This window comes from Talpa occidentalis, unplaced genomic scaffold (genome assembly GCF_014898055.3).
Source record: "Talpa occidentalis isolate TD23 unplaced genomic scaffold, MPIMG_talOcc4v2.1 talOcc4.15, whole genome shotgun sequence".
Classification (NCBI taxonomy): domain Eukaryota; kingdom Metazoa; phylum Chordata; class Mammalia; order Eulipotyphla; family Talpidae; genus Talpa; species Talpa occidentalis.
Window position 1 is genome coordinate 19,253,911 of NW_023601543.1, and position 12,085 is coordinate 19,265,995.

General features: G+C 35.3%; 1 long non-coding RNA gene across 1 annotated transcript in view; it reads left to right on the top strand.

The window, feature by feature from the left end:
• LOC129145858 (uncharacterized) overlaps positions 1-11,847 on the top strand; it is a 30,278-nt gene extending 18,431 nt beyond the window's left edge. Inside the window, exon 3 of the long non-coding RNA XR_008551975.1 lies at positions 11,748-11,847. This is a non-coding gene — a long non-coding RNA (uncharacterized LOC129145858). The remainder of the gene's footprint in view (positions 1-11,747) is intronic.
• The last annotated feature ends 238 nt before the right edge of the window (positions 11,848-12,085 follow it).

Sequence of the window (12,085 nt, forward strand, 5' to 3'; positions counted from 1 at the left end):
GAATAATTCTCCAAATTCATTTTTAAATAATTTCATAATTAGAAACTTAAATGAAATGGCCACTCACTTTAGAAAATCCATAGATGGTTCGGTCTTATTTTAGTTCTGGGAGCATATATAGTATATGGGCTTTTGTTCTAATTTAAATAGTTTCAGCAGGTTTAAAATAAAGTAGTTCACAATTTAATAACAAAAAACAGACATCAAGTTGGGAATACAGAAAGTCATCTATATAGTTAATATGTGCTTGAACTATGGAGTTGATTTAAAATCCCATAGTCCTACCAATTACCTTATGTTATGCAATTAAGTGTTCCAGAATAGAGCAATGCTCACACATAAGGTAAATTTGGGATTATTACTGATTATCTCCATGCAATGGTTTGATAGCTGGTCTCCATTGCCAAGAAGTTAATCGGGAGCCCAGGAACTATCAAATGTGTACATTTACAAATCACAAAAGAGCTTTATTCAAAATCATAGAGGCTTACTCCACATTGAAGAGGCTTGTTGACTTAGTCTAAAGGGAGAAAGGCTAAACAAAACTAAATAAGATTGCATTGGATTTAAACACCTAAAACAATGCCATTGACTGCTAATACTCTTGCTGATCCTTGAATTTCCTATTGTAGCATTTAGTTAACTGTAGAACAATATACCATTTGTGAAGACAGCCTTGAGAACACTTTTTCTATTCTCAGCCTTGTAAAGAGAAGAACTTGGAAATCACTTAAATTATTTATGACATAAAATAGACCTTTTCACCTTAAATATCACAATAGTTAAGGTCAATGCCATTCATCTGATTTTTTTGGAAGAAGTTGATAGTATAGAAATATAGTATGGTAAATTTCATAAAACCATCAGCTTCAATCAAAAGCTTTTATGATATATTCAAGCCAATTTTAAAGAATATCTTCCTATAAAAACACCTACAGTGCACTTTGGAGATTATTAATGTTAGAGAATAGAGATTTCAGGAAATCTCAGCTGCAGTATGAGGTGATTCAATGTGTTTTCAGTGAAGCAAAATAGAAAATCTGAAAGACTTTAAAAGAGATTTTGATGCCATAGATGACTACATTTAAGGTAATAATGCAATTATAGCACCCATTCATTTAAGGATAATTATAATTCAAATGCTTCCTCCCAAACTGATATTCCATTTATCTGCTTTGGACTTGTAGAATCTGAATCTCAGAGTAGTTTACTTTTTATTTCCTAACATATGATAAACATTCAAGAAGTGTTTGTTGACCTGGGCTGCAGTTTAAGGAAATTTTCAGTTTTGTATGTGAAATAAGCGAGACTTCAGGGATTTTATTGTGTGTGCAAGTAAAATATGTTGATGCATTTATATTCACACAGCAATTGCCAATTGCTATTCAATCCAATAAATAAAGATTAGGCAGCAAGGCCTTGATAGCTGTAAAGATGAGGGCATAAATAACATATTTCACCACATTGGCAGCACTAACCCATTTTTAAACCAATTCAACCTAAACTGGAGGAAAGATAATTCAGGGTGCGTATAAATAGTCTAGAATGTTATCCTCTGACTTTAGGTGGACAGGAACAAAGACTTTCTTGCAGAGTGGACAGCTGACAGAAAGAATTCACAGAACTATATTTGTACTACTAACCTGTAAGTAATTGCTCTTAGCAAAAGATTTAACAGCAAAAAGGACATACATAAGGGTACTCAATGACTGTAGGTTGAAATGGTTGAGCAGAAAAACTTGCATGTGACCCTACCTGTATTAGAGTAGATTAAATCTGGCTTCATATAGGAGAGATCCCTTAAAAAAAAAAGATTTATTTTGATTTATTCATGCATACAGGAACTGGGGTATAGGCCAGAGGTGCGGGAGGTGAGAGGATTCACCAGAGACAGAGTGGAGAGCAAAACCAGTGAGTGTACTGAAATACAGTGCTGAGGGGAGCAGTGGCAAGACAGGAGAGGTCTGCTGCGCCACGTATAAGGGAGATCTTAACTGTGGTCTTAAGAGTGGCTTAACTGTGATGGAAAATTTTTCTGTATCATGTAAAATAAGTGCTGAGGTTGGCAATTAAGGGATGGCATAGCAGCTTCATGGTTATCAGAAACCCAGGTTTGTCCAGCTCCTTGCTATTTGATTCCTATGATGTGGCCTTCATCCTTATGGTTCAAGTTGACTGTTGGTGCTCTGGTCATTATCTCAGGTTTCAAACAGCAGAATGGAGGAAGAAAGTCATGTGTCCCATCATTTATAAAGAGAGCTCTGGAAGTCCCAGAACATTTCCACTTACTCCTCATTGATCAGAATTTAGTCATCTGCCACTCTCAAGTGAGCAGAAGGTTGGAAATATCTCAAGTGGGAATCAACATTTCCCTCAAAAAACCAAGGTTATTTTAAATTAAATAGAAGAGGATCATACATAAATAATCAGTAGTTCTTTAGCAATTTCTAAAATGTCCAATTTGGAACAAAGAACAATGAACAAGCAAAGTTCTCAAGTGGGAGCCAGTTAGTTCTCTTATCTTTCTGTATCCCACGGGATTTTATAGTTTGGCATCTTTTGCTGATCACAAGTACCATATATATCCTATTGACAACACATCTATAAATGGCTTTCTTGTTTCCAAGACAATGAAACACAGCATTATTTAGAGTTGAATATATGTCACTGTTTCCTTAAGGGAAGCGTTCTGACCGAGGTGGACTGGTATCTTAAATCCTGCTATCACTGTAAGTCTAAAGTCTTTCTTAACAGACAGTTGTACATATCTGATCATCCTGGAGCATGGTCATTGAGGATAATAATATACCTTATATCCAGAATAGTTATTATTATGGGGTGTGTGTGTGTGTATATACACACACATATATATGTAATATGTGTCTATGTAATAGAAACTATTCTTATATATATATGGATGGATTATATGCATATATGTGATTGGAAAAATAAATATCTTTTCTAAGTAAGAACTATGATGTGATTATCCCAGCTGAAGGAAGGGAAAGTTGAAAAAATAGTATATAACACTGAGCTCTTTTTCAAATAGCTGCCTTCTGCTTCTCTTCACATTTTCCTCCTCCGTTTTCTTGTCACTTTCTTCTGTGTCACAGCGTCTTTCTTTCAGCTTCTGCAGGGCTTGGCCTTTTTTTTATTTTAATGCTAAAAGAAACAAGAGCAGTGGAGTGCAATACATGGCATATTTGGAAAGGCGGTAAATATTTAATAGATGATATGGTAAATAATGTATATAATTTAGCAAGAAACAATGTAAATATTTCATGGACTGCAGTGCAGCTGTTAGGTTGAAATTAAACCTGTGAGCCTGGAGAACAGCCGCAGTTCAAAATGTCCTTCTCTGATAAGAATACTCACTGCTTAGGTCTCTAGTCCACAATCTGACACTAAAGGTATAGCCGTGTCTTTGTTTACCCCTCATAATAACAGGGAGGATAACATGGATAATTCAAAATTGTGAATGGCACAATGTCAGTTAGACTTTGGAGTGAAATTTTGGATTTTTGAGAAGTGGATTCCTTTCTTAATTACATTATTCTTAGAATGATGTTAAAATAAATTTTTTATTCTCCCAGATACTCTTGGGCAAGATAAAGTTGTCCCAGGGTGAAAGATTTGCCCTGCATAATCCACTGTTAGAAACTGCAAGGTGGCTTTGTAGTCCTTTCTACTCTCTCAACTCCTTTTGAAACCAATCATTTCCTATAAGGAAATTCATGCATCTCTGATCTGCTGGCAAAATTGTGGAAGAACTAAGCAAAATCCAGGAGTAGGGATGTCACAAGGTCCAACTTGAAGATATAATTATTTATATGCATCCAGTCTCCTGGGCATGTGTTATGTCTCCAGCACTGTAATAGATGTGATAAAAAATATAAATGCTAGATAAGAAATATTTTCTTGCCTAAGGAGGCTACTACTATTAGAGAGACAACATTGAGACCCATTGAATACCAGTTTTTTTTTCTCAAATTTTATTAATTTGACAAGCATTTGCATAAGTTCATAATTTAGGGAGTTCAACTCACACCTCCAAATGTGTGATGCTCCAGTGCCAAAGCCTTATCACTTTCCCATTCCTCTTACCACCTCCCTTCCCCCACCCCCTCTGGTAACCAGAATATTTTTTCACAGAGCCTAAAAATTATTCTTGTTGTATTTAGCCAGTTTGTTTTCTTTGGTTATTAATATTCCACAAATGAGTAAAACTTTTCTGTAACTATCCTGTCTTTCAATTTCTGACTTATGATAGCAAAATCACCTAAACAAAGAAATTGTGCAGTATATACTCAATGGAATACTATTCAGCTACTTAAAAGGATGAAATAGTGTCTTTGGAACAAATGGAGGGATTGTGAGGTGAAGTATATATTTTGATAATTGCTCTAATATTGCTGTGAAATGAAAACTGAATTCCCTAAAAATTCAAGTCACTTAAGGTAGGGACTTTTTTCTGCTCTGCAGACCTTTTTAGCCAAAACTTGTCTCTATATCCAATTTTTCCAGAACTGGCAATCTAGCATGGTCTTAAGTATTCCTAACTTTAACTAAACTCTTTCTCTCTCTACATCATTTGTTCTCTTTGGGTAATTTCAATGTATATTTTCCTCAGGAGATTAAAGGTATTTTCTTTTCAATCTTAAAATCTGTTTGCATGTCTTCAATGAATTCCTCCTCTTTCTCTTATAGAGGCAGAAATAACAATATTACAAGGTGAAGATTACTTATTCAGGAAAACTTCCTTTCCACACTCCTTTCCAAGGATTTTGTAAAATGTCCCTCAATTAGGGATTGCCTGATATTTTTCCTCATGGTTACATTATGTTATAAGATTTTGGGAGAAGACCAAAGAGGTAGTGTCATTCTTGTCATATCCTATCCCTGGAACATTTTGTCAACATGATTTATGACCATTGATAGTGACCTTGATCACCTGGATGAACCTTTGTCTGTCAGGCTTCTCAACTGAAAATTACTCTTTTTTCTCCATTCCATATTGTACTGTTTAGAGGCCCACAATATACACGGACCACACTTAGGCTATGCTCCACCTCCCTTGTGGAAAATATTCATAGAAATTACTTGGAACTCTTCTGCACCTGAGATTTTTCTATTTTCCCACTATGTATTTCCTTATTTATAGTGGTGTTGACTTGTGGGTATTATTTTGTGCTTTGGGTTATTATACAATACAAATTTTGTTGCTCAAAATTTTCTAGTTTTGGTCATGGAGAGCTCATTTAGTTGACTCCTCTATCCCTTTGGCATAGTCCCAACATTGTGGGATTTTTTTTATTTATTTGTTTTTAACATTTCCTTCCTTACTTTCTAGCACTATGAGATGGTGCACATTCATCTGTTATTACAACTGCCCTTGTCCTTTAATCAGCCATTTCTCCAAGGACCCCTGCTTCCTTTTATTGGAAAACGGTGTTAGGAACTAAGATCTCGGTTCTACATGTGTTCCTTATCCTACTGGGATGTCATTGCTTCTAGGCCATCTCTAGTAGACAGAGTTAGAAAATATGTGTGTGCATATTAGTAGATATCTATCTATCTACCTGTTATCTATCAACCTACCCAACTATCATCTATCCATCTACTTACCTATCTCTGTCCACCTATATTTATATTAAGCTAAACATGAGCTCATATAAATGTTACCAATTCTATTGCATAGATCATAGTGGTCTCTGCCCCTTATTTATCTGTAGCTTCCCAATCTGACAGTGAGAAAGTTTTCTTCTATCATCCACCACTCATTTACTTAATTGTTCAATTACATCACAAAAAAAATCAGTATCAGAATTGTTGACATGTACTTCTATGGAGAACAACTTTAGCAACTACAATACAATATTTATGTACAGCTTGGCTTTCTTTTAATCTTAGCATCATTTATTTCAAGTTTAAGTCAGCACCTTTTCCCCCCACACCAGTAAATGAGTCTGTTTCAAACATTATGATACAGATAGATTATTTTGCCATATTCTGCATCCATTGTGGGAGTCCCAGATTTCCTAAATGATTTTTTTTTTGAATTTTGCAGATAGTAAGTTTCACTCTTTATCTTGTAACGTTGTATAGGTGTTGAAAAATATATTAATATTATGCATCCACTGCTGCAGAATCATAGTGAATACTTTTACCACCTTAAAACAATACTCTGTGCTTCACCTATTCAACTGGTAAGCAATGATCCTTTTACTTTCTCTTTAGTTTTGACTTTTCTAGAATTTCACATAACTAGATTCATAAAATAAGATTAGGAAGGTTGTATAGTCATTAGGGACCTATAGTTTTGGAATCAGATAGGTCCAGTTTGAGTTCGATATTTGTCTCTTGGACAAATTGGATTGGATGTTGTTGTAGCTATTGAATATTGTTGTAGCTATTGGATGTTATTGAAGGTTCTTCATAAAGTTCATTTCTCTATGGGCCTCCCCGGTCGTGCAGTGGTTGAGAGCTGGGTTGTGAAGCTGCCTGCAGCCTCTGCAGTGCTGGTTCAATCCCTGGCTGCTCCCCGGCCACCGGAGGAGGGTCTCACATGGCACGCAGACCTCTCCTGATGCCCGCTGCTCCCCTCAGCAGTGTACTTCGGTCCTTCTGCCTGCTCTGCTCCCTGCTCTGGCTCTGGTGAATTCTTTCACCCTCCCGCACTTCTGACTATACCCAGTGCTTTTATAAATAAATAAATAAATCTTTTTTTAAAAAAAAAAAAGTTCATTTCTCTATATTCTAAATGGTAAGAGCAACATTTACCGGCAGATAACTTTATCAGTTAACAAAGGTAATATAATCAATGTACTTAACACATGCTAAACCTATACAAGCCTTCCTCAAGTTTATTCAAATATATAATTCCCATCTCTTTATTCTAATATTCCAGATCCTTTTCTTTTATCATCCCTCATACAGCCTCATTGCATTATAGTCAAATTGAACTATTCACTGCTTCTTTGTTTTTTTTATCTTTATATCACGGCCATTTTTTTTTTTTTTTTGTATCCTTCATTCTACCTTGGATATCCTCTACCTCCAATCTCCAGACATTGAGATTTTATCCATTCTTCAAAATCTGGATCAAATATCATATTCCTCATTAATGTTCCTCTGATTAAACTGGAAATCATCTTTTATCATTACACACCTATATACATCTATTTTTCCTCCTTTTGATTAAATATGAGAATTTGATAGATACCAGAAGACACTAAATGCCTCATTTTTATTGTTACAGTTGCATGCATGTAATAAAGGCTCAATAAACATCTGTCCTATTGTTATAGAGCAGCCCCGATATTAAACAGGTTCCTGGCTGTGGGTCCTCACCCGCACGCTTTAAAAGGACTTATGAATACTCCACTACAGACACACACAAAAGGTTAATAAAAGGTTTATTTACAAGAGAAAAGGAAATAAAGAAAATGTACAGGGCCTCCCCGGTGGCGCAGCGGTTGAGCGCTGGGTTGCAAAGCTGCCCGCAGCCTCTGCAGCGCCGGTTCAATCCCCAGCCACTGGGTGAGGGTCCCACATGGTGCGCAGACCTCTCCTGCCGCCCGCTGCTCCCCTCAGCAGTGTACTTCGTCAGTCTGCCTGCTCTGTTCCCTGCTCTGGCTCTGGTGAATTCTCTCACCCTCTCCGTGCTTCTGACTGTACCCATGCTTGTATAAATAAATAAATAAATCTTTTAAAAAAAAAAAAAAAAAAAAAAAAAAAAGAAAATGTACAACTCAGGGAGAAAATAGGGAAATAAAGTCTTTAATGCATCCTACCCGATCCGACGACCTGGAAACCCAAAGTCACTCTCAGAGCTGGCAGTACTGCGAGCTGGCGGAGAGCCAAAAATGGGGGATCCTCCAAAGCCCACGTGTCTGCCTTTTATATCCACCTGGCTGCTTAACCCCACCCTCAGGTCCCAGCCACCTTCCCTTTGGTGGTGATGGGATTTGGAGTTCCCAGTGTCTTTGACTTTGACCTAGGGTGGTGGTGGAATCCACAAAGCCTGTATGGAATTAGCTTTGGGACAACCTTTTCCCCCTAACACTATGAATAGAATCAATGTCACCTAAAGGTCCAGTCACACCTCCTTAAGTCTGTGGAGATCTAATAAAATTGTTGTCTTTATTCATTCTTTTGACTTAAGGAACAGAATTTGTTAATGAAGAATTAATTTTGTCAGAACAGCACTAAGTAATAATGAATATTACATAACAAGGGGCCACTTTTATAGAGAGCATGAAAGTTTGGAAACAAAAGGAACTGTGAGAGAAGGCTTTGAAGACTGGAATGTAATGTCTTTGACAGCCATGAGTTACTCAGCACCTAAACGGAAGACTTGAGTGCCCAGCAAAAAAATGAGTTACACTGAAATTTAAGATTTGAAATTTCTGCTTAAGATCATTACCAGACAGAATATAAGGTTTATGAGCTCTGTTTTTAGTGATAAGAGTGACATGACCAGTGAGGTTGCAAGTGCCATCAAACCATGTAAGTGGCCCATATATATGGCATTTGCAGAAAATTTAAACATTCTCCTCCTGATCATAGATACTTTAGAAGTTTCTATTCAGTGAGTACCAGTTTCTTTCCTTTAGTGTGCTAGGGAATAATAGGTAACATTCAGGTTTGGTTACAGATTCCATTTATAGATATTTATTATCCTAGTCCTTTTCCTCTGATGTGTATGGCAAATGCATGTTTTTGTTCATAGGAAGGGCCAGTTGAAAGAGTGTATGTGATTCATTTAAGTCTGCCTCTTCAGTTGGGAAACTGATAATTTTTTTTAGCTACAAGGAAACTTGTCTTAAGTAACTTGTTTCAAGCGTAAAGATGAAGGAATAGAAATTCATAAATAGCATTGCCCCCAAATCACAGGCTGTTTGAATACATCTTATTATTCATATTTTGCCTTGATAGAACATACTAGTTTTAAAAGAATCCAACCTGATTTAGCCAGCTTGAATACAAAATTCATCAGCAGTTACACATCATATATTCTCAAGAGATCTCAGTACCAAGTTGATTACAAACAGCTGCAACATTCAATTGCCATTGAAATGTTATTCAAGGGATGATTAAACACTGTCCATATGTAGATCTTTGTTCTGTATCTCTTGTGCAGCTCATAAGCTGATATTGATGCTCACCTTCAAGCCATGTGTGCTAGTTACCTTAATCATAGCAATCGAAATATTGGGAAGTCATTGGCTAGGTTAAATACCATAAAATTTTTGTTAAAACATATTACAAGGAGAAGAATTTGAATTTAATTCTTAGTGATATCAATTGCTTGTGTGTGTGTGTTTGTGTGTGTGTGAGACAGAAAGTGTGTGCAAATATATAAACATAGTCTTGAGTCCAAAGGGCATTTATTTAAAAAAAAAAAACATAGTTGATAATGTTGAATCTAGCCATGCATACTACATTTGTTAATGTAAGCACCAATGTTCAGCACTTTAAAAAAAATTTAATGAGAATAGTCTTCTCTGTGGAACACAGTCCTTGAAAACAGAAAAATAAAGTAGATGTTCCCTTTTATCTGTGTGCAAGGAGTTACTCCCAGTTTCCTGCAAAGTCTCAAAAAAGTGGGGTTGCTTTTCTAGACGTAGGCTTGAACAGTTACACAGTGCTCACCAATTGGCATCTCTTTTTGCATCTATCTGAATGATATGCCACAGGTCTCCCCATTTTGCTTTTGAATTAGAGATGTTAGATATTTTACTACTAGTTATCACTATGGATCTCATAATAATTAAAGACAACCTTGTAACATTTTCTAAATCAAAATATATGCAAACCCAATAGTAAGTACTAAGAAAGAAACAAAGGCTTTCTGGTAGAGAATAATGTAGAGCATTATTTAAAGTGGTCATGAAAGGATCTGTTGTAGAGATGACATATAAACTGAGGCCTGAGTGACAAGAAGTAGTCTTGCAAATAACTTGGTAAAAAGACCTTGAAGAAAGATTGTAGAACAAGCACTAAAGCCCTGAGGTAGTGTTCTCTTAGGAAATAAAAGAAGGCCATTGTATTTAGGACACAGTGAATGAGTGGTGCTAAGTAAAACTGTAGAGTTAGGGGCAGAGTCATTCAGGGTTTGTATGTCATGGTAAGGAGTTTCAATTTTATTCTTAATGAATTTGAAAACCATTGAAGTAAGCAGGAAGGTAATACAATTAGGTTTACATTGTTATCTATAAAAAGGTCACTCTGGCTACTCTCTTTTGCATGGAATGGATTTTGGTGGACTAGTGGGAATAGGGGAATAAAATGAGATCAATTTGAAGCCTATCAAGGCAAGCCAGATAAGAGATGAGATGTTAAAATGTGATAGTGGATATGGAGAAAGATGGATTTAGAGATATTTCAGGGGAAGTGGTGCCAGGATATTCTGATAGACTAGATTGCATGTGTCTGTAAGTATGTGAGGATTATGAGGAAAATACAGAAACAAGTTTGAAGAAAATCCGTAATTTAGTGTTAACATGCCCTATTTGAGATGCCCTCTTATGTGAGACATATAAGAGATATTAAAATACTAAAATGTATTATTGTCTTAAATCCACAAGAAATTTCTAGATATATATTTAGGGACTAATCTTCCTATAACTAGTAATTGATGCAGTGGAAATTGTGAACCAAGAAAGAATAGATAGGGAAGAGAAGAAAACCCCATAATTGAACCTTAAGACATTCTAATATGATAGAAGTCTATCAGAGCAGGTGGAGTAAAAAAAAACAGGGCTAAAAGACTAGCTACTGAGATAGAAAATCAGCATGTATGTGGTCACAACTAAGAGAGGAGAGTATTATAAGAAGGAAAGAATTTCAAAATCTGTTGAATGCTTAACAAGAGATTGGGTTAGATAACACCAGAACAATGTTTTGGTGCTTGGAGCAACATAGAAGCTTTCAGCTTCCTAGATAAGGTCATTTCAGAGAATGGTGGAGATGGAAATCATAGAAGCAGGTTAAAGAGTAAATGAATAATATCTACTTAAAAAGTTTCCACAACTTCATTCTGTGACAACCTTTTCTTCATCACATAAATATCAGAAACAAAATGCAAAAGTTGAAATTTAAAAATAAATAGTTGTTTTTAAAAGTAAAATAAATACCTTTATACTCAAGAAATGGAATTGAGACACAAAGTAGAGTCTAAATCCACAGACCTCTGAGATATGGGTTTTTTCAGGATAATGAAAAAATGAAGTCCTACAGATAAGAAATGGGTCCCATTATTAGTCAGTCATACTGTATCTAAGAGCTGATACTGTTGATAGTGACATGACAGAAGCATGACGTGCTGCCAAAATTTCACTTTCAAATTATTAATTTTATTTTATGAAATATTACCTCATTACCAGAAAAGAAGACAGAATGTTCAGGAGAAATTGACAAATACACAATCCATGTAGGATATTTTAACACATTTTTGTCTTAAGACTGATTGAAACAAAATATTAATAAGTATATAGAATATTTGAACAAAATTAGTACACTTAATGACTATTCATATAATCATTTACAAAATAAAAATAAGATATGCATGATTTTTGAGTACACAAGGAATGCTTATAACAATTTATGACATTAGATTACAAAAGAATTCCCAATGATTTTCCAAAATCAATATTAACACAGCCTTCAGTGGAAAAAAAGAAAGACAACAGTAAAAAATAACTATAAAAACATAGTTAATAATTGTATTCCTATCTAACCCATAGGTTAAAGAAGAAAACACTTGAGAATGACAGACTATTGAGAAACTAATGACATTGAAGGTACTAGCTACCAAAACTTGTGGGCTTCAGATAAAGATGCACTTGGAGGTATATTTACAAATTTTAACATATTTAATAAAAGCATAAAAAAATGAAAATTACTGAGTTTTTTTTTTAATTACTGAGTTTTTAATTTGAAGATGTCACTGTCATTTATTTCTTTGAACAACCTGAATATATTTTGAAAGATTCTTTCATCTTGTTCAATTATTTTATAGAATGAATTAATATTCTTTGTGTGGGGGGGAGGCCTTACTTAGTCATCTTCATGTATTTTGAAA